Source organism: Oncorhynchus keta, chromosome 5, assembly GCF_023373465.1.
Source record: "Oncorhynchus keta strain PuntledgeMale-10-30-2019 chromosome 5, Oket_V2, whole genome shotgun sequence".
NCBI classification, from domain to species: Eukaryota; Metazoa; Chordata; class Actinopteri; order Salmoniformes; family Salmonidae; genus Oncorhynchus; species Oncorhynchus keta.
Window position 1 is genome coordinate 6,229,437 of NC_068425.1, and position 19,554 is coordinate 6,248,990.

The 19,554-nt window shown below is 52.2% G+C and overlaps 1 protein-coding gene and 1 long non-coding RNA gene across 2 annotated transcripts in view; both read left to right on the top strand.

The window, feature by feature from the left end:
- LOC118376416 (calpain-2 catalytic subunit-like) overlaps positions 1-19,554 on the top strand; it is a 96,912-nt gene that overhangs the window by 12,629 nt on the left and 64,729 nt on the right. The gene's annotated exons all lie outside the window — the stretch shown is intronic.
- Positions 1,491-15,930, top strand: LOC127929986 (uncharacterized). Its single transcript, XR_008136452.1, has 10 exons — positions 1,491-2,156; positions 2,797-3,660; positions 4,661-4,724; positions 10,415-10,670; positions 11,849-12,040; positions 12,391-12,518; positions 14,182-14,246; positions 14,567-14,694; positions 14,759-15,176; positions 15,208-15,930. It is a non-coding gene; the product is annotated as an uncharacterized LOC127929986 (long non-coding RNA).

Below are 19,554 nucleotides of genomic sequence, written 5' to 3' on the forward strand. Positions count from 1 at the left end.
AAGGGTTAAGGTTTGAGATAGGGGTATGAATGGTTAAGACTAGGGGTTAAGGTTAGGATAGGGTTATGAATGGTTAAGACTAGGGTTAAGGTTAGGATAGGGTTATGAATGGTTAAGACTAGGGTTAAATGGTTAGGATAGGGTTATGAATGGTTAAGATAGGGTTAAGGTTAGGATAGGGTTATGAATGGTTGAGACTAGGGTTAAGGTCTGGGATAGTGTTATGAATGGTTAAGATAAGGGTTAAGGTCTGGGATAGGGTTATGAATGGTTAAGGTCTGGGATAGGGTTGAATGGTGAATGGTTAAGATATGGGTTAAGGTCTGGGATAGGGTTATGAATGGTTAAGATAAGGGTTAAGGTTTGAGATAGGGTTATGAATGGTTAAGACTAAGTTTCTGAGATAGGGTTATGAATGGTTAAGGTCTGGGATAGGGTTATGAATGGTTAAGACTAGGGTTAAGGTTAAGGGATAGGGTTATGAATGGTTAAGACTAGGGTTAAGGTTAGGATAGGGTTATGAATGGTTAAGACTAGGGTTAGGGTTAGGGTTAGGGTTAGGGTTAAGGTCTGGGATAGGGTTAGAGATCAGATACAATAATTGAATAACTTAATTAATATCCAACAAATCCACCAAAAGTGTAGGGATAGGGTTATGAATGGTTAGGTAGCCTAGTGGTTAGAGTGTAGGGACGGTAGGTAGCCTAGTGGTTAGAGTGTAGGGTTATGAATGGTTAAGACAGGTAGCCTAGTGGTTAGGGTGTAGGGGCGGCAGGTAGCCTAGTGGTTAGAGTGTAGGGACGGCAGGTAGCCTAGTGGTTAGAGTGAATGGGACGGCAGGTAGCCTAGTGGTTAGAGTGTAGGGTCGGCAGGTAGCCTAGTGGTTAGAGTGTTACCACCAAAAGGAGGTAGCCTAGTGGTTAGAGTGTAGGGACGGTAGGTAGCCTAGTGGTTAGAGTGTAGGGACGGCAGGTAGCCTAGTGGTTAGAGTGTAGGGACGGCAGGTAGCCTAGTGGTTAGAGTGTAGGGACGGCAGGTAGCCTAGTGGTTAGAGTGTAGGGACGGCAGGTAGCCTAGTGGTTAGAGTGTAGGGACGGCAGGTAGCCTAGTGGTTAGAGTGTAGGGACGGTAGGTAGCCTAGTGGTTAGAGTGTAGGGACGGCAGGTAGCCTAGTGGTTAGAGTGTAGGGACGGCAGGTAGCCTAGTGGTTAGAGTGTAGGGACGGCAGGTAGCCTAGTGGTTAGAGTGTAGGGACGGCAGGTAGCCTAGTGGTTAGAGTGTAGGGACGGCAGGTAGCCTAGTGGTTAGAGTGTAGGGACGGCAGGTAGCCTAGTGGTTAGAGTGTAGGGACGGCAGGTAGCCTAGTGGTTAGAGTGTAGGGACGGCAGGTAGCCTAGTGGTTAGAGTGTAGGGACGGCAGGTAGCCTAGTGGTTAGAGTGTAGGGACGGCAGGTAGCCTAGTGGTTAGAGTGTAGGGACGGTAGGTAGCCTAGTGGTTAGAGTGTAGGGACGGCAGGTAGCCTAGTGGTTAGAGTGCAGGGACGGCAGGTAGCCTAGTGGTTAGAGTGTAGGGACGGCAGGTAGCCTAGTGGTTAGAGTGTAGGGACGGCAGGTAGCCTAGTGGTTAGAGTGTAGGGACGGCAGGTAGCCTAGTGGTTAGAGTGTAGGGACGGCAGGTAGCCTAGTGGTTAGAATGTAGGGACGGCAGGTAGCCTAGTGGTTAGAATGTAGGGACGGCAGGTAGCCTAGTGGTTAGAATGTAGGGACGGCAGGTAGCCTAGTGGTTAGAATGTAGGGACGGCAGGTAGCCTAGTGGTTAGAGTGTAGGGACGGCAGGTAGCCTAGTGGTTAGAGAGTAGGGACGGCAGGTAGCCTAGTGGTTAGAGTGTAGGGACGGCAGGTAGCCTAGTGGTTAGAGTGTAGGGACGGCAGGTAGCCTAGTGGTTAGAGTGTAGGGACGGCAGGTAGCCTAGTGGTTAGAGTGTAGGGACGGCAGGTAGCCTAGTGGTTAGAGTGTAGGGACGGCAGGTAGCCTAGTGGTTAGAGTGTAGGGACGGCAGGTAGCCTAGTGGTTAGAGTGTAGGGACGGCAGGTAGCCTAGTGGTTAGAGTGTAGGGACGGCAGGTAGCCTAGTGGTTAGAGTGTAGGGATGGCAGGTAGCCTAGTGGTTAGAGTGTAGGGACGGCAGGTAGCCTAGTGGTTAGAGTGTAGGGACGGCAGGTAGCCTAGTGGTTAGAGTGTAGGGACGGCAGGTAGCCTAGTGGTTAGAGTGTAGGGACGGCAGGTAGCCTAGTGGTTAGAGTGTAGGGACGGCAGGTAGCCTAGTGGTTAGAGTGTAGGGACGGCAGGTAGCCTAGTGGTTAGAGTGTAGGGACGGCAGGTAGCCTAGTGGTTAGAGTGTAGGGACGGCAGGTAGCCTAGTGGTTAGAGTGTAGGGACGGCAGGTAGCCTAGTGGTTAGAGTGTAGGGACGGCAGGTAGCCTAGTGGTTAGAGTGTAGGGACGGCAGGTAGCCTAGTGGTTAGAGTGTAGGGACGGCAGGTAGCCTAGTGGTTAGAGTGTAGGGACGGCAGGTAGCCTAGTGGTTAGAGTGTAGGGACGGCAGGTAGCCTAGTGGTTAGAATGTAGGGACGGCAGGTAGCCTAGTGGTTAGAATGTAGGGACGGTAGGTAGCCTAGTGGTTAGAATGTAGGGACGGCAGGTAGCCTAGTGGTTAGAATGTAGGGATGGCAGGTAGCCTAGTGGTTAGAATGTAGGGACGGTAGGTAGCCTAGTGGTTAGAATGTAGGGACGGCAGGTAGCCTAGTGGTTAGAGTGTAGGGACGGCAGGTAGCCTAGTGGTTAGAGTGTAGGGATGGCAGGTAGCCTAGTGGTTAGAGTGTAGGGACGGCAGGTAGCCTAGTGGTTAGAGTGTAGGGACGGCAGGTAGCCTAGTGGTTAGAGTGTAGGGACGGCAGGTAGCCTAGTGGTTAGAGTGTAGGGACGGCAGGTAGCCTAGTGGTTAGAGTGTAGGGACGGTAGGTAGCCTAGTGGTTAGAGTGTAGGGACGGCAGGTAGCCTAGTGGTTAGAGTGTAGGGACGGTAGGTAGCCTAGTGGTTAGAGTGTAGGGACGGCAGGTAGCCTAGTGGTTAGAGTGTAGGGACGGCAGGTAGCCTAGTGGTTAGAGTGTAGGGACGGCAGGTAGCCTAGTGGTTAGAGTGTAGGGACGGCAGGTAGCCTAGTGGTTAGAGTGTAGGGACGGCAGGTAGCCTAGTGGTTAGAGTGTAGGGACGGCAGGTAGCCTAGTGGTTAGAGTGTAGGGACGGCAGGTAGCCTAGTGGTTAGAGTGTAGGGACGGCAGGTAGCCTAGTGGTTAGAGTGTAGGGGCGGCAGGTAGCCTAGTGGTTAGAGTGTAGGGACGGCAGGTAGCCTAGTGGTTAGAGTGTAGGGACGGCAGGTAGCCTAGTGGTTAGAGTGTAGGGACGGCAGGTAGCCTAGTGGTTAGAGTGTAGGGACGGCAGGTAGCCTAGTGGTTAGAGTGTAGGGACGGCAGGTAGCCTAGTGGTTAGAGTGTAGGGACGGCAGGTAGCCTAGTGGTTAGAGTGTAGGGACGGCAGGTAGCCTAGTGGTTAGAGTGTAGGGACGGCAGGTAGCCTAGTGGTTAGAGTGTAGGGACGGTAGGTAGCCTAGTGGTTAGAGTGTAGGGACGGCAGGTAGCCTAGTGGTTAGAATGTAGGGACGGCAGGTAGACTAGTGGTTAGAGTGTAGGGATGGCAGGTAGCCTAGTGGTTAGAATGTAGGGACGGCAGGTAGCCTAGTGGTTAGAATGTAGGGACGGTAGGTAGCCTAGTGGTTAGAGTGTAGGGACGGCAGGTAGCCTAGTGGTTAGAGTGTAGGGACGGCAGGTAGCCTAGTGGTTAGAGTGTAGGGACGGCAGGTAGCCTAGTGGTTAGAATGTAGGGACGGCAGGTAGCCTAGTGGTTAGAGAGTAGGGACGGCAGGTAGCCTAGTGGTTAGAGTGTAGGGACGGTAGGTAGCCTAGTGGTTAGAATGTAGGGGCGGCAGGTAGCCTAGTGGTTAGAGTGTAGGGACGGGTAGGTAGCCTAGTGGTTAGAATGTAGGGACGGCAGGTAGCCTAGTGGTTAGAGTGTAGGGACGGCTGCAGGTAGCCTAGTGGTTAGAATGTAGGGACGGCAGGTAGCCTAGTGGTTAGAGTGTAGGGACGGCAGGTAGCCTAGTGGTTAGAGTGTAGGGACGGCAGGTAGCCTAGTGGTTAGAATGTAGGGGCGGCAGGTAGCCTAGTGGTTAGAGTGTAGGGACGGTAGGTAGCCTAGTGGTTAGAATGTAGGGACGGCAGGTAGCCTAGTGGTTAGAATGTAGGGACGGCAGGTAGCCTAGTGGTTAGAATGTAGGGACGGTAGGTAGCCTAGTGGTTAGAGTGTAGGGACGGCAAGGTAGCCTAGTGGTTAGAGTGTAGGGACGGCAAGGTAGCCTAGTGGTTAGAATGTAGGGACGGCAGGTAGCCTAGTGGTTAGAGTGTAGGGACGGCAGGTAGCCTAGTGGTTAGAGTGTAGGGACGGCAGGTAGCCTAGTGGTTAGAATGTAGGGACGGCAAGGTAGCCTAGTGGTTAGAATGTAGGGACGGCAGGTAGCCTAGTGGTTTAGAGTGTAGGGACGGTAGGTAGCCTAGTGGTTAGAGAGTAGGGACGGTAGGTAGCCTAGTGGTTAGAGTGTAGGGACGGTAGGTAGCCTAGTGGTTAGAATGTAGGGGCGGCAGGTAGACCTAGTGGTTAGAGTGTAGGGGCGGCAGGTAGCCTAGTGGTTAGAATGTAGGGACGGCAGGTAGCCTAGTGGTTAGAATGTAGGGGCGGCAGGTAGCCTAGTGGTTAGAGTGTAGGGACGGTAGGTAGCCTAGTGGTTAGAGTGTAGGGACGGCAGGTAGCCTAGTGGTTAGAGTGTAGGGACGGTAGGTAGCCTAGTGGTTAGAGTGTAGGGACGGCAGGTAGCCTAGTGGTTAGAGTGTAGGGACGGTAGGTAGCCTAGTGGTTAGAGTGTAGGGACGGTAGGTAGCCTAGTGGTTAGAGTGTAGGGACGGTAGGTAGCCTAGTGGTTAGAATGTAGGGGCGGCAGGTAGACTAGTGGTTAGAGTGTAGGGCGGCAGGTAGCCTAGTGGTTAGAATGTAGGGACGGCAGGTAGCCTAGTGGTTAGAATGTAGGGGCGGCAGGTAGCCTAGTGGTTAGAGTGTAGGGGCGGCAGGTAGCCTAGTGGTTAGAATGTAGGGACGGCAGGTAGCCTAGTGGTTAGAATGTAGGGACGGCAGGTAGCCTAGTGGTTAGAATGTAGGGACGGTAGGTAGCCTAGTGGTTAGAGTGGAGGGACGGCAGGTAGCCTAGTGGTTAGAGTGGAGGGACGGCAGGTAGCCTAGTGGTTAGAATGTGTAGGGCGGCAGGTAGCCTAGTGGTTAGAGTGTAGGGACGGTAGGTAGCCTAGTGGTTAGAATGTAGGGACGGCAGGTAGCCTAGTGGTTAGAATGTAGGGACGGTAGGTAGCCTAGTGGTTAGAATGTAGGGATGGTAGGTAGCCTAGTGGTTAGAATGTAGGGACGGCAGGTAGCCTAGTGGTTAGAGTGTAGGGACGGTAGGTAGCCTAGTGGTTAGAATGTAGGGGCGGCAGGTAGCCTAGTGGTTAGAGTGTAGGGACGGTAGGTAGCCTAGTGGTTAGAATGTAGGGACGGCAGGTAGCCTAGTGGTTAGAATGTAGGGACGGTAGGTAGCCTAGTGGTTAGAATGTAGGGACGGTAGGTAGCCTAGTGGTTAGAGTGTAGGGACGGCAGGTAGCCTAGTGGTTAGAGTGTAGGGACGGCAGGTAGCCTAGTGGTTAGAATGTAGGGACGGCAGGTAGCCTAGTGGTTAGAGTGTAGGGACGGCAGGTAGCCTAGTGGTTAGAGTGTAGGGGCGGCAGGTAGCCTAGTGGTTAGAATGTAGGGACGGCAAGGTAGCCTAGTGGTTAGAGTGTAGGGACGGCAGGTAGCCTAGTGGTTAGAATGTAGGGACGGTAGGTAGCCTAGTGGTTAGAATGTAGGGACGGTAGGTAGCCTAGTGGTTAGAATGTAGGGGCGGCAGGTAGCCTAGTGGTTAGAGTGTAGGGACGGCAGGTAGCCTAGTGGTTAGAATGTAGGGGCGGCAGGTAGACTAGTGGTTAGAGTGTAGGGACGGCAGGTAGCCTAGTGGTTAGAATGTAGGGACGGTAGGTAGCCTAGTGGTTAGAATGGAGGGACGGCAGGTAGCCTAGTGGTTAGAATGGAGGGACGGCAGGTAGCCTAGTGGTTAGAATGTAGGGACGGTAGGTAGCCTAGTGGTTAGAATGTAGGGACGGCAGGTAGCCTAGTGGTTAGAGTGTAGGGACGGTAGGTAGCCTAGTGGTTAGAATGTAGGGACGGTAGGTAGCCTAGTGGTTAGAATGTAGGGACGGCAGGTAGCCTAGTGGTTAGAGTGTAGGGACGGCAGGTAGCCTAGTGGTTAGAGTGTAGGGACGGCAGGTAGCCTAGTGGTTAGAATGTAGGGGCGGCAGGTAGCCTAGTGGTTAGAGTGTAGGGACGGCAGGTAGCCTAGTGGTTAGAATGTAGGGACGGCAGGTAGCCTAGTGGTTAGAGTGTAGGGACGGTAGGTAGCCTAGTGGTTAGAGTGTAGGGACGGTAGGTAGCCTAGTGGTTAGAGTGTAGGGACGGCAGGTAGCCTAGTGGTTAGAATGTAGGGACGGTAGGTAGCCTAGTGGTTAGAGTGTAGGGACGGCAGGTAGCCTAGTGGTTAGAGTGTAGGGACGGCAGGTAGCCTAGTGGTTAGAGTGTAGGGACGGCAGGTAGCCTAGTGGTTAGAGTGTAGGGACGGCAGGTAGCCTAGTGGTTAGAGTGTAGGGACGGCAGGTAGCCTAGTGGTTAGAGTGTAGGGGCGGCAGGTAGCCTAGTGGTTAGAGTGTAGGGACGGTAGGTAGCCTAGTGGTTAGAGTGTAGGGACGGTAGGTAGCCTAGTGGTTAGAGTGTAGGGACGGTAGGTAGCCTAGTGGTTAGAGTGTAGGGACGGCAGGTAGCCTAGTGGTTAGAGTGTAGGGACGGCAGGTAGCCTAGTGGTTAGAGTGTAGGGACGGTAGGTAGCCTAGTGGTTAGAATGTAGGGACGGTAGGTAGCCTAGTGGTTAGAGTGTAGGGACGGCAGGTAGCCTAGTGGTTAGAGTGTAGGGACGGCAGGTAGCCTAGTGGTTAGAGTGTAGGGACGGCAGGTAGCCTAGTGGTTAGAATGTAGGGACGGCAGGTAGCCTAGTGGTTAGAGTGTAGGGACGGCAGGGTAGCCTAGTGGTTAGAATGTAGGGACGGCAGGTAGACTAGTGGTTAGAGTGTAGGGACGGCAGGTAGCCTAGTGGTTAGAATGTAGGGACGGCAGGTAGCCTAGTGGTTAGAGTGTAGGGACGGTAGGTAGCCTAGTGGTTAGAATGTAGGGGCGGCAGGTAGCCTAGTGGTTAGAGTGTAGGGACGGTAGGTAGCCTAGTGGTTAGAATGTAGGGACGGTAGGTAGCCTAGTGGTTAGAAGTAGGGACGGTAGGTAGCCTAGTGGTTAGAATGTAGGGGGCAGGTAGCCTAGTGGTTAGAGTGTAGGGACGGTAGGTAGCCTAGTGGTTAGAGTGTAGGGACGGCAGGTAGCCTAGTGGTTAGAATGTAGGGACGGCAGGTAGCCTAGTGGTTAGAGTGTAGGGACGGCAGGTAGCCTAGTGGTTAGAATGTAGGGACGGCAGGTAGCCTAGTGGTTAGAATGTAGGGACGGTAGGTAGCCTAGTGGTTAGAATGTAGGGACGGTAGGTAGCCTAGTGGTTAGAAGTAGGGACGGCAGGTAGCCTAGTGGTTAGAGTGTAGGGACGGCAAGGTAGCCTAGTGGTTAGAATGTAGGGACGGCAGGTAGCCTAGTGGTTAGAGTGTAGGGACGGCAGGTAGCCTAGTGGTTAGAGTGTAGGGGCGGCAGGTAGCCTAGTGGTTAGAGAGAAGGGACGGCAAGGTAGCCTAGTGGTTAGAGTGTAGGGGCGGCAGGTAGCCTAGTGGTTAGAATGTAGGGACGGTAGGTAGCCTAGTGGTTAGAGAGTAGGGACGGTAGGTAGCCTAGTGGTTAGAGTGTAGGGACGGTAGGTAGCCTAGTGGTTAGAATGTAGGGACGGCAGGTAGCCTAGTGGTTAGAATGTAGGGGCGGCAGGTAGCCTAGTGGTTAGAATGTAGGGACGGCAGGTAGCCTAGTGGTTAGAATGTAGGGCGGCAGGTAGACTAGTGGTTAGAGTGTAGGGGCGGCAGGTAGCCTAGTGGTTAGAGTGTAGGGACGGCAGGTAGCCTAGTGGTTAGAGTGTAGGGACGGTAGGTAGCCTAGTGGTTAGAGTGTAGGGACGGCAGGTAGCCTAGTGGTTAGAGTGTAGGGACGGTAGGTAGCCTAGTGGTTAGAGTGTAGGGACGGCAGGTAGCCTAGTGGTTAGAGTGTAGGGACGGTAGGTAGCCTAGTGGTTAGAATGTAGGGCGGCAGGTAGCCTAGTGGTTAGAGTGTAGGGGCGGCAGGTAGCCTAGTGGTTAGAATGTAGGGACGGCAGGTAGCCTAGTGGTTAGAATGTAGGGCGGCAGGTAGACTAGTGGTTAGAATGTAGGGGCGGCAGGTAGCCTAGTGGTTAGAATGTAGGGCGGCAGGTAGACTAGTGGTTAGAGTGTAGGGACGGCAGGTAGCCTAGTGGTTAGAATGTAGGGACGGCAGGTAGCCTAGTGGTTAGAGTGGAGGGACGGCAGGTAGACTAGTGGTTAGAGTGTAGGGCGGCAGGTAGCCTAGTGGTTAGAATGTAGGGGCGGCAGGTAGACTAGTGGTTAGAGTGTAGGGACGGCAGGTAGCCTAGTGGTTAGAATGTAGGGACGGTAGGTAGCCTAGTGGTTAGAGTGGAGGGACGGCAGGTAGCCTAGTGGTTAGAGTGGAGGGACGGCAGGTAGCCTAGTGGTTAGAGTGTAGGGACGGCAGGTAGCCTAGTGGTTAGAATGTAGGGACGGTAGGTAGCCTAGTGGTTAGAATGTAGGGACGGTAGGTAGCCTAGTGGTTAGAGTGTAGGGACGGTAGGTAGCCTAGTGGTTAGAATGTAGGGGCAGCAGGTAGCCTAGTGGTTAGAGTGTAGGGACGGCAGGTAGCCTAGTGGTTAGAGTGTAGGGACGGCAGGTAGCCTAGTGGTTAGAGTGTAGGGCGGCAGGTAGCCTAGTGGTTAGAGTGTAGGGACGGTAGGTAGCCTAGTGGTTAGAGTGTAGGGACGGTAGGTAGCCTAGTGGTTAGAGTGTAGGGACGGTAGGTAGCCTAGTGGTTAGAGTGTAGGGACGGCAGGTAGCCTAGTGGTTAGAATGTAGGGACGGTAGGTAGCCTAGTGGTTAGAGTGTAGGGACGGCAGGTAGCCTAGTGGTTAGAGTGTAGGGACGGTAGGTAGCCTAGTGGTTAGAATGTAGGGACGGCAGGTAGCCTAGTGGTTAGAGTGTAGGGACGGTAGGTAGCCTAGTGGTTAGAGTAGGGACGGTAGGTAGCCTAGTGGTTAGAGTGTAGGGACGGTAGGTAGCCTAGTGGTTAGAATGTAGGGGCGGCAGGTAGCCTAGTGGTTAGAGTGTAGGGACGGCAGGTAGCCTAGTGGTTAGAATGTAGGGACGGCAGGTAGCCTAGTGGTTAGAGTGTAGGGACGGTAGGTAGCCTAGTGGTTAGAATGTAGGGACGGCAGGTAGCCTAGTGGTTAGAGTGTAGGGACGGTAGGTAGCCTAGTGGTTAGAATGTAGGGACGGTAGGTAGCCTAGTGGTTAGAGAGTGTAGGGACGGTAGGTAGCCTAGTGGTTAGAATGTAGGGACGGTAGGTAGCCTAGTGGTTAGAAGTAGGGACGGTAGGTAGCCTAGTGGTTAGAGTGTAGGGACGGTAGGTAGCCTAGTGGTTAGAATGTAGGGACGGCAGGTAGCCTAGTGGTTAGAGTGTAGGGACGGTAGGTAGCCTAGTGGTTAGAATGTAGGGACGGCAGGTAGCCTAGTGGTTAGAATGTAGGGACGGTAGGTAGCCTAGTGGTTAGAATGTAGGGACGGTAGGTAGCCTAGTGGTTAGAGTGTAGGGACGGCAGGTAGCCTAGTGGTTAGAGTGTAGGGACGGCAGGTAGCCTAGTGGTTAGAATGTAGGGACGGCAGGTAGCCTAGTGGTTAGAGTGTAGGGACGGTAGGTAGCCTAGTGGTTAGAGTGTAGGGCCGGCAGGTAGCCTAGTGGTTAGAGTGTAGGGACGGCAGGTAGCCTAGTGGTTAGAGTGTAGGGACGGCAGGTAGCCTAGTGGTTAGAGTGTAGGGACGGTAGGTAGCCTAGTGGTTAGAGTGTAGGGACGGTAGATAGCCTAGTGGTTAGAGTGTAGGGACGGTAGGTAGCCTAGTGGTTAGAATGTAGGGGCGGCAGGTAGACTAGTGGTTAGAGTGTAGGGGCGGCAGGTAGCCTAGTGGTTAGAATGTAGGGACGGCAGGTAGCCTAGTGGTTAGAATGTAGGGGCGGCAGGTAGCCTAGTGGTTAGAGTGTAGGGGCGGTAGGTAGCCTAGTGGTTAGAGTGTAGGGACGGCAGGTAGCCTAGTGGTTAGAGTGTAGGGACGGTAGGTAGCCTAGTGGTTAGAGTGTAGGGACGGCAGGTAGCCTAGTGGTTAGAGTGTAGGGACGGTAGGTAGCCTAGTGGTTAGAGTGTAGGGACGGTAGGTAGCCTAGTGGTTAGAGTGTAGGGACGGTAGGTAGCCTAGTGGTTAGAATGTAGGGGCAGGTAGCCTAGTGGTTAGAGTGTAGGGGCGGCAGGTAGCCTAGTGGTTAGAATGTAGGGACGGCAGGTAGCCTAGTGGTTAGAATGTAGGGGGCAGGTAGACTAGTGGTTAGAGTGTAGGGGCGGCAGGTAGCCTAGTGGTTAGAATGTAGGGGCGGCAGGTAGACTAGTGGTTAGAGTGTAGGGACGGCAGGTAGCCTAGTGGTTAGAATGTAGGGACGGTAGGTAGCCTAGTGGTTAGAGTGGAGGGACGGCAGGTAGCCTAGTGGTTAGAGTGGAGGGACGGCAGGTAGCCTAGTGGTTAGAGTGTAGGGACGGTAGGTAGCCTAGTGGTTAGAGTGTAGGGACGGCAGGTAGCCTAGTGGTTAGAATGTAGGGACGGTAGGTAGCCTAGTGGTTAGAGTGGAGGGACGGCAGGTAGACTAGTGGTTAGAGTGTAGGGGCGGCAGGTAGCCTAGTGGTTAGAATGTAGGGCGGCAGGTAGCCTAGTGGTTAGAGTGTAGGGACGGCAGGTAGCCTAGTGGTTAGAATGTAGGGACGGTAGGTAGCCTAGTGGTTAGAGTGTAGGGACGGCAGGTAGCCTAGTGGTTAGAGTGGAGGGACGGCAGGTAGCCTAGTGGTTAGAGTGTAGGGACGGTAGGTAGCCTAGTGGTTAGAATGTAGGGACGGTAGGTAGCCTAGTGGTTAGAGTGTAGGGACGGTAGGTAGCCTAGTGGTTAGAGTGTAGGGACGGTAGGTAGCCTAGTGGTTAGAATGTAGGGGCAGCAGGTAGCCTAGTGGTTAGAGTGTAGGGACGGCAGGTAGCCTAGTGGTTAGAGTGTAGGGACGGCAGGTAGCCTAGTGGTTAGAGTGTAGGGGCGGCAGGTAGCCTAGTGGTTAGAGTGTAGGGACGGTAGGTAGCCTAGTGGTTAGAGTGTAGGGACGGTAGGTAGCCTAGTGGTTAGAGTGTAGGGACGGCAGGTAGCCTAGTGGTTAGAGTGTAGGGACGGCAGGTAGCCTAGTGGTTAGAGTGTAGGGACGGCAGGTAGCCTAGTGGTTAGAGTGTAGGGACGGTAGGTAGCCTAGTGGTTAGAGTGTAGGGACGGTAGGTAGCCTAGTGGTTAGAGTGTAGGGACGGCAGGTAGCCTAGTGGTTAGAGTGTAGGGACGGTAGGTAGCCTAGTGGTTAGAGTGTAGGGACGGTAGGTAGCCTAGTGGTTAGAGTGTAGGGACGGTAGGTAGCCTAGTGGTTAGAATGTAGGGGCGGCAGGTAGCCTAGTGGTTAGAGTGTAGGGGCGGCAGGTAGCCTAGTGGTTAGAATGTAGGGACGGCAGGTAGCCTAGTGGTTAGAGTGTAGGGACGGTAGGTAGCCTAGTGGTTAGAATGTAGGGGCGGCAGGTAGCCTAGTGGTTAGAGTGTAGGGACGGTAGGTAGCCTAGTGGTTAGAATGTAGGGACGGTAGGTAGCCTAGTGGTTAGAAGTAGGGACGGTAGGTAGCCTAGTGGTTAGAATGTAGGGACGGCAGGTAGCCTAGTGGTTAGAGAGTAGGGACGGTAGGTAGCCTAGTGGTTAGAGTGTAGGGACGGTAGGTAGCCTAGTGGTTAGAATGTAGGGCGGCAGGTAGCCTAGTGGTTAGAGTGTAGGGACGGTAGGTAGCCTAGTGGTTAGAATGTAGGGACGGCAGGTAGCCTAGTGGTTAGAATGTAGGGACGGTAGGTAGCCTAGTGGTTAGAATGTAGGGACGGTAGGTAGCCTAGTGGTTAGAATGTAGGGACGGCAGGTAGCCTAGTGGTTAGAGTGTAGGGACGGCAAGGTAGCCTAGTGGTTAGAATGTAGGGACGGCAGGTAGCCTAGTGGTTAGAGTGTAGGGACGGTAGGTAGCCTAGTGGTTAGAGTGTAGGGGCGGCAGGTAGCCTAGTGGTTAGAGTGTAGGGACGGCAAGGTAGCCTAGTGGTTAGAGTGTAGGGACGGCAGGTAGCCTAGTGGTTAGAGTGTAGGGACGGTAGGTAGCCTAGTGGTTAGAAGTAGGGACGGTAGATAGCCTAGTGGTTAGAGTGTAGGGACGGTAGGTAGCCTAGTGGTTAGAATGTAGGGCGGCAGGTAGACTAGTGGTTAGAGTGTAGGGCGGCAGGTAGCCTAGTGGTTAGAATGTAGGGACGGCAGGTAGCCTAGTGGTTAGAATGTAGGGGCGGCAGGTAGACTAGTGGTTAGAGTGTAGGGGCGGTAGGTAGCCTAGTGGTTAGAATGTAGGGACGGCAGGTAGCCTAGTGGTTAGAGTGTAGGGACGGTAGGTAGCCTAGTGGTTAGAGTGTAGGGACGGCAGGTAGCCTAGTGGTTAGAAGTGTAGGGACGGTAGGTAGCCTAGTGGTTAGAATGTAGGGGCGGTAGGTAGCCTAGTGGTTAGAGTGTAGGGACGGTAGGTAGCCTAGTGGTTAGAATGTAGGGCGGCAGGTAGACTAGTGGTTAGAGTGTAGGGGCGGCAGGTAGCCTAGTGGTTAGAATGTAGGGACGGCAGGTAGCCTAGTGGTTAGAATGTAGGGGCGGCAGGTAGACTAGTGGTTAGAGTGTAGGGCGGCAGGTAGCCTAGTGGTTAGAATGTAGGGCGGCAGGTAGACTAGTGGTTAGAGTGTAGGGACGGCAGGTAGCCTAGTGGTTAGAATGTAGGGACGGTAGGTAGCCTAGTGGTTAGAGTGGAGGGACGGCAGGTAGCCTAGTGGTTAGAGTGGAGGGACGGCAGGTAGCCTAGTGGTTAGAGTGTAGGGACGGTAGGTAGCCTAGTGGTTAGAATGTAGGGACGGTAGGTAGCCTAGTGGTTAGAGTGTAGGGACGGTAGGTAGCCTAGTGGTTAGAGTGTAGGGACGGTAGGTAGCCTAGTGGTTAGAATGTAGGGGCGGCAGGTAGCCTAGTGGTTAGAGTGTAGGGACGGTAGGTAGCCTAGTGGTTAGAATGTAGGGACGGTAGGTAGCCTAGTGGTTAGAGTGTAGGGACGGTAGGTAGCCTAGTGGTTAGAATGTAGGGACGGTAGGTAGCCTAGTGGTTAGAGTGTAGGGACGGTAGGTAGCCTAGTGGTTAGAGTGTAGGGACGGTAGGTAGCCTAGTGGTTAGAATGTAGGGGCGGCAGGTAGCCTAGTGGTTAGAGTGTAGGGACGGTAGGTAGCCTAGTGGTTAGAATGTAGGGACGGCAGGTAGCCTAGTGGTTAGAATGTAGGGACGGTAGGTAGCCTAGTGGTTAGAATGTAGGGACGGTAGGTAGCCTAGTGGTTAGAGAGTAGGGACGGCAAGGTAGCCTAGTGGTTAGAGTGTAGGGACGGCAAGGTAGCCTAGTGGTTAGAATGTAGGGACGGCAGGTAGCCTAGTGGTTAGAGTGTAGGGACGGTAGGTAGCCTAGTGGTTAGAGTGTAGGGGCGGCAGGTAGCCTAGTGGTTAGAGAGTAGGGACGGCAAGGTAGCCTAGTGGTTAGAGTGTAGGGACGGCAGGTAGCCTAGTGGTTAGAGTGTAGAGACGGCAGGTAGACTAGTGGTTAGAGTGTAGGGACGGTAGGTAGCCTAGTGGTTAGAATGTAGGGGCGGCAGGTAGACTAGTGGTTAGAGTGTAGGGGCGGCAGGTAGCCTAGTGGTTAGAATGTAGGGGCGGCAGGTAGCCTAGTGGTTAGAGTGTAGGGACGGCAGGTAGCCTAGTTGTTAGAATGTAGGGACGGTAGGTAGCCTAGTGGTTAGAGTGGAGGGACGGCAGGTAGCCTAGTGGTTAGAGTGGAGGGACGGCAGGTAGCCTAGTGGTTAGAGTGTAGGGACGGTAGGTAGCCTAGTGGTTAGAATGTAGGGACGGTAGGTAGCCTAGTGGTTAGAGAGTAGGGACGGTAGGTAGCCTAGTGGTTAGAGTGTAGGGACGGTAGGTAGCCTAGTGGTTAGAATGTAGGGGCGGCAGGTAGCCTAGTGGTTAGAGTGTAGGGACGGTAGGTAGCCTAGTGGTTAGAATGTAGGGACGGTAGGTAGCCTAGTGGTTAGAGTGTAGGGACGGTAGGTAGCCTAGTGGTTAGAATGTAGGGACGGTAGGTAGCCTAGTGGTTAGAGAGTAGGGACGGTAGGTAGCCTAGTGGTTAGAGTGTAGGGACGGTAGGTAGCCTAGTGGTTAGAATGTAGGGGCGGCAGGTAGCCTAGTGGTTAGAGTGTAGGGACGGTAGGTAGCCTAGTGGTTAGAATGTAGGGACGGCAGGTAGCCTAGTGGTTAGAATGTAGGGACGGTAGGTAGCCTAGTGGTTAGAATGTAGGGACGGTAGGTAGCCTAGTGGTTAGAGAGTAGGGACGGCAAGGTAGCCTAGTGGTTAGAGTGTAGGGACGGCAAGGTAGCCTAGTGGTTAGAATGTAGGGACGGCAGGTAGCCTAGTGGTTAGAGTGTAGGGACGGTAGGTAGCATAGTGGTTAGAGTGTAGGGCGGCAGGTAGCCTAGTGGTTAGAGTGTAGGGGCGGCAGGTAGCCTAGTGGTTAGAGAGTAGGGACGGCAAGGTAGCCTAGTGGTTAGAGTGTAGGGACGGCAGGTAGCCTAGTGGTTAGAGTGTAGAGACGGCAGGTAGACTAGTGGTTAGAGTGTAGGGACGGTAGGTAGCCTAGTGGTTAGAGTGTAGGGACGGCAGGTAGCCTAGTGGTTAGAGTGTAGGGGCGGCAGGTAGCCTAGTGGTTAGAGTGTAGGGACGGTAGGTAGCCTAGTGGTTAGAGTGTAGGGACGGCAGGTAGCCTAGTGGTTAGAGTGTAGGGGCGGCAGGTAGCCTAGTGGTTAGAGTGTAGGGACGGTAGGTAGCCTAGTGGTTAGAATGTAGGGACGGCAGGTAGCCTAGTGGTTAGAGTGTAGGGACGGCAGGTAGCCTAGTGGTTAGAGTGTAGGGACGGTAGGTAGCCTAGTGGTTAGAGTGTAGGGACGGTAGGTAGCCTAGTGGTTAGAGTGTAGGGACGGCAGGTAGCCTAGTGGTTAGAGTGTAGGGGCGGCAGGTAGCCTAGTGGTTAGAGTGTAGGGACGGCAGGTAGCCTAGTGGTTAGAGTGTAGGGACGGCAGGTAGCCTAGTGGTTAGAATGTAGGGACGGCAGGTAGCCTAGTGGTTAGAGTGTAGGGACGGTAGGTAGCCTAGTGGTTAGAATGTAGGGACGGCAGGTAGCCTAGTGGTTAGAGTGTAGGGACGGCAGGTAGCCTAGTGGTTAGAGTGTAGGGACGGTAGGTAGCCTAGTGGTTAGAGTGTAGGGACGGTTGGTAGCCTAGTGGTTAGAGTGTAGGGACGGCAGGTAGCCTAGTGGTTAGAGTGTAGGGGCGGCAGGTAGCCTAGTGGTTAGAGTGTAGGGACGGTAGGTAGCCTAGTGGTTAGAGTGTAGGGACAGTAGGTAGCCTAGTGGTTAGAGTGTAGGGACGGTAGGTAGCCTAGTGGTTAGAGTGTAGGGGCGGCAGGTAGCCTAGTGGTTAGAGTGTAGGGACGGTAGGTAGCCTAGTGGTTAGAGTGTAGGGACGGTAGGTAGCCTAGTGGTTAGAGTGTAGGGGCGACAGGTAGCCTAGTGGTTAGAGTGTAGGGACGGTAGGTGGCCTAGTGGTAGAGTGTAGGGGCGACAGGTAGCCTAGTGGTTAGAGTGTAGGGACGGCAGGTAGCCTAGTGGTTAGAGTGTAGGGACGGCAGGTAGCCTAGTGGGTAGAGTGTAGGGGCGGTAGGTAGCCTAGTGGTTAGAGTGTAGGGGCGGTAGGTAGCCTAGTGGTTAGAGTGTAGGGGCGGCAGCGTAGCCTAGTGGTTAGAGTGTAGGGGCGGTAGGTAGCCTAGTGGTTAGAGTGTAGGGGCGGTAGGTAGCCTAGTGGTTAGAGTGTAGGGGCGACAGGTAGCCTAGTGGTTAGAGTGTAGGGACGGCAGGTAGCCTAGTGGTTAGAGTGTAGGGGCGGCAGGGTAGCCTAGTGGTTAGAGTGTAGGGGCGGTAGGTAGCCTAGTGGTTAGAGTGTAGGGGCGGTAGGTAGCCTAGTGGTTAGAGTGTAGGGGCAACAGGTAGCCTAGTGGTTAGAGTGTAGGGACGGCAGGTAGCCTAGTGGTTAGAGTGTAGGGACGGCAGGTAGCCTAGTGGTTAGAGTGTAGGGACGGCAGGTAGCCTAGTGGTTAGAGTGTAGGGGCTACAGGTAGCCTAGTGGTTAGAGTGTAGGGACGGCAGGTAGCCTAGTGGTTAGAGTGTAGGGACGGCAGGTAGCCTAGTGGTTAGAGTGTAGGGACGGCAGGTAGCCTAGTGGTTAGAGTGTAGAGACAGTAGGTAGCCTAGTGGTAGAGCGTAGGGGCGACAGGTAGCCTAGTGGTTAGAGTGCAGGGACGGCAGGTAGCCTAGTGGTTAGAGTGTAGGGACGTCAGGTAGCCTAGTGGTTAGAGTGTAGGGACAGTAGGTAGCCTAGTGGTAGAGCGTAGGGGCGACAGGTAGCCTAGTGGTTAGAGTGCAGGATCGGCAGGTAGCCTAGTGGTTAGAGTGTAGGGACGGCAGGTAGCCTAGTGGTTAGAGCGTAGGGACGGCAGGTAGTCTAGTGGTTAGAGTGTAGGGACAGTAGGTAGCCTAGTGGTAGAGCGTAGGGACGGCAGGTAGCCTAGTGGTTAGAGTGTAGGGACGGCAGGTAGCCTAGTGGTTAGAGTGTAGGGACGGCAGGTAGCCTAGTGGTTAGAGCGTTTGACCAGTAACTGAAAGGTTGCTTGATCAAATCCCCGAGCTGACAAGGTAAAAATCTGTCCTTCTGCCCCTGAACACGGCAGTTAACCCCACTGTTCCTAGGCCGTCATTATGAATAAGAATTTGTTCTTAACTGACTTGGCTAGTTAAATAAAGGTTAAATTAAAATATGCTATAAGTCACGTGCGTGCGACACATACATGTGTCACGTAAAGACAGCAAGGGAAAAGGGAATATTTGTCCTAAACAAATGAGGGATTTCGGTAACAGAACTTTTCAAGTAAGAAACTAGAAATGTGTGTGATTTTTGTTGCAGCGTCAGCACCACGGCGATAAGCACTGTTTCTGTGTATTGTATTGTGCCTTTGTCGCTGCATAACTTATGAGGATATACAATATTGCGGGTGGCTTTATGCTAAGTTATTTCCACTGGTCTCAACAACTAAAAAAAGTTACAATGTTGCGGGAGGCTTTATGCTAAGTTATTTCCACTGGTCTCAACAACTAAAAAAAGTTACAATGTTGCGGGGGGCTTTATGCTAAGTTATTTCCACTGGTCTCAACAACTAAAAAAGTTACAATGTTGCGGGGGCTTTATGCTAAGTTATTTCCACTGGTCTCAACAACTAAAAAAAAGTTACAATGTTGCGGGGGGCTTTATGCTAAGTTATTTCCACTGGTCTCAACAACTAAAAAAAGTTACAATGTTGCGGGGGCTTTATGCTAAGTTATTTCCACTGGTCTCAACAACTAAAAAAGTTACAATGTTGCGGGGGCTTTATGCTAAGTTATTTCCACTGGTCTCAACAACTAAAAAAGTTACAATGTTGCGGGAGGCTTTATGCTAAGTTATTTCCACTGGTCTCAACAACTAAAAAAAGTTACAATGTTGCGGGGGCTTTATGCTAAGTTATTTCCACTGGTCTCAACAACTAAAAAAGTTACAATGTTGCGGGGGCTTTATGCTAAGTTATTTCCACTGTTCTCAACAAATAAAAAAGTTACAATGTTGCGGGGGCTTTATGCTAAGTTATTTCCACTGGTCTCAACAACTAAAAAAGTTACAATGTTGCGGGAGGCTTTATGCTAAGTTATTTCCACTGGCCTCAACAACTAAAAAAGTTACAATGTTGCGGGTGGCTTTATGCTAAGTTATTTCCACTGGTCTCAACAACTAAAAAAGTTACAATGTTGCGGGTGGCTTTATGCTAAGTTATTTCCACTGGTCTCAACAACTAAAAAAAAAGTTACAATGTTGCGGGGGCTTTATGCTAAGTTATTTCCACTGATCTCAACAACTAAAAAAGTTACAATGTTGCGGGGGCTTTATGCTAAGTTATTTCCACTGGTCTCAACAACTAAAAAAGTTACAATGTTGCCGGGGCTTTATGCTAAGTTATTTCCACTGGTCTCAACAAATAAAAAAGTTACAATGTTGCGGGTGGCTTTATGCTAAGTTATTTCCACTGGTCTCAACAACTAAAGAAAGTTACAATGTTGCGGGAGGCTTTATGCTAAGTTATTTCCACTGGTCTCAACAACTAAAAAAGTTACAATGTTGTTTGGGGCTTTATGCTAAGTTATTTCCACTGGTCTCAACAACTAAAAAAAGTTACAATGTTGCGGGGGGCTTTATGCTAAGTTATTTCCACTGGTCTCAACAACTAAAAAAGTTACAATATTGCGGGTGGCTTTATGCTAAGTTATTTCCACTGGTCTCAACAACAAAAAAAAGTTACAATGTTGCGGGAGGCTTTATGCTAAGTTATTTCCACTGGTCTCAACAACTAAAAAAAGTTACAATGTTGCGGGGGGCTTTATGCTAAGTTATTTCCACTGGTCTCAACAACTAAAAAAAGTTACAATGTTGCGGGGGGCTTTATGCTAAGTTATTTCCACTGGTCTCAACAACTAAAAAAAGTTACAATGTTGCGGGAGGCTTTATGCTAAGTTATTTCCACTGGTCTCAACAACAAAAAAAAGTTACAATGTTGCGGGAGGCTTTATGCTAAGTTATTTCCACTGGTCTCAACAACTAAAAAAAGTTACAATGTTGCGGGGGGCTTTATGCTAAGTTATTTCCACTGGTCTCAACAACTAAAAAAAGTTACAATGTTAA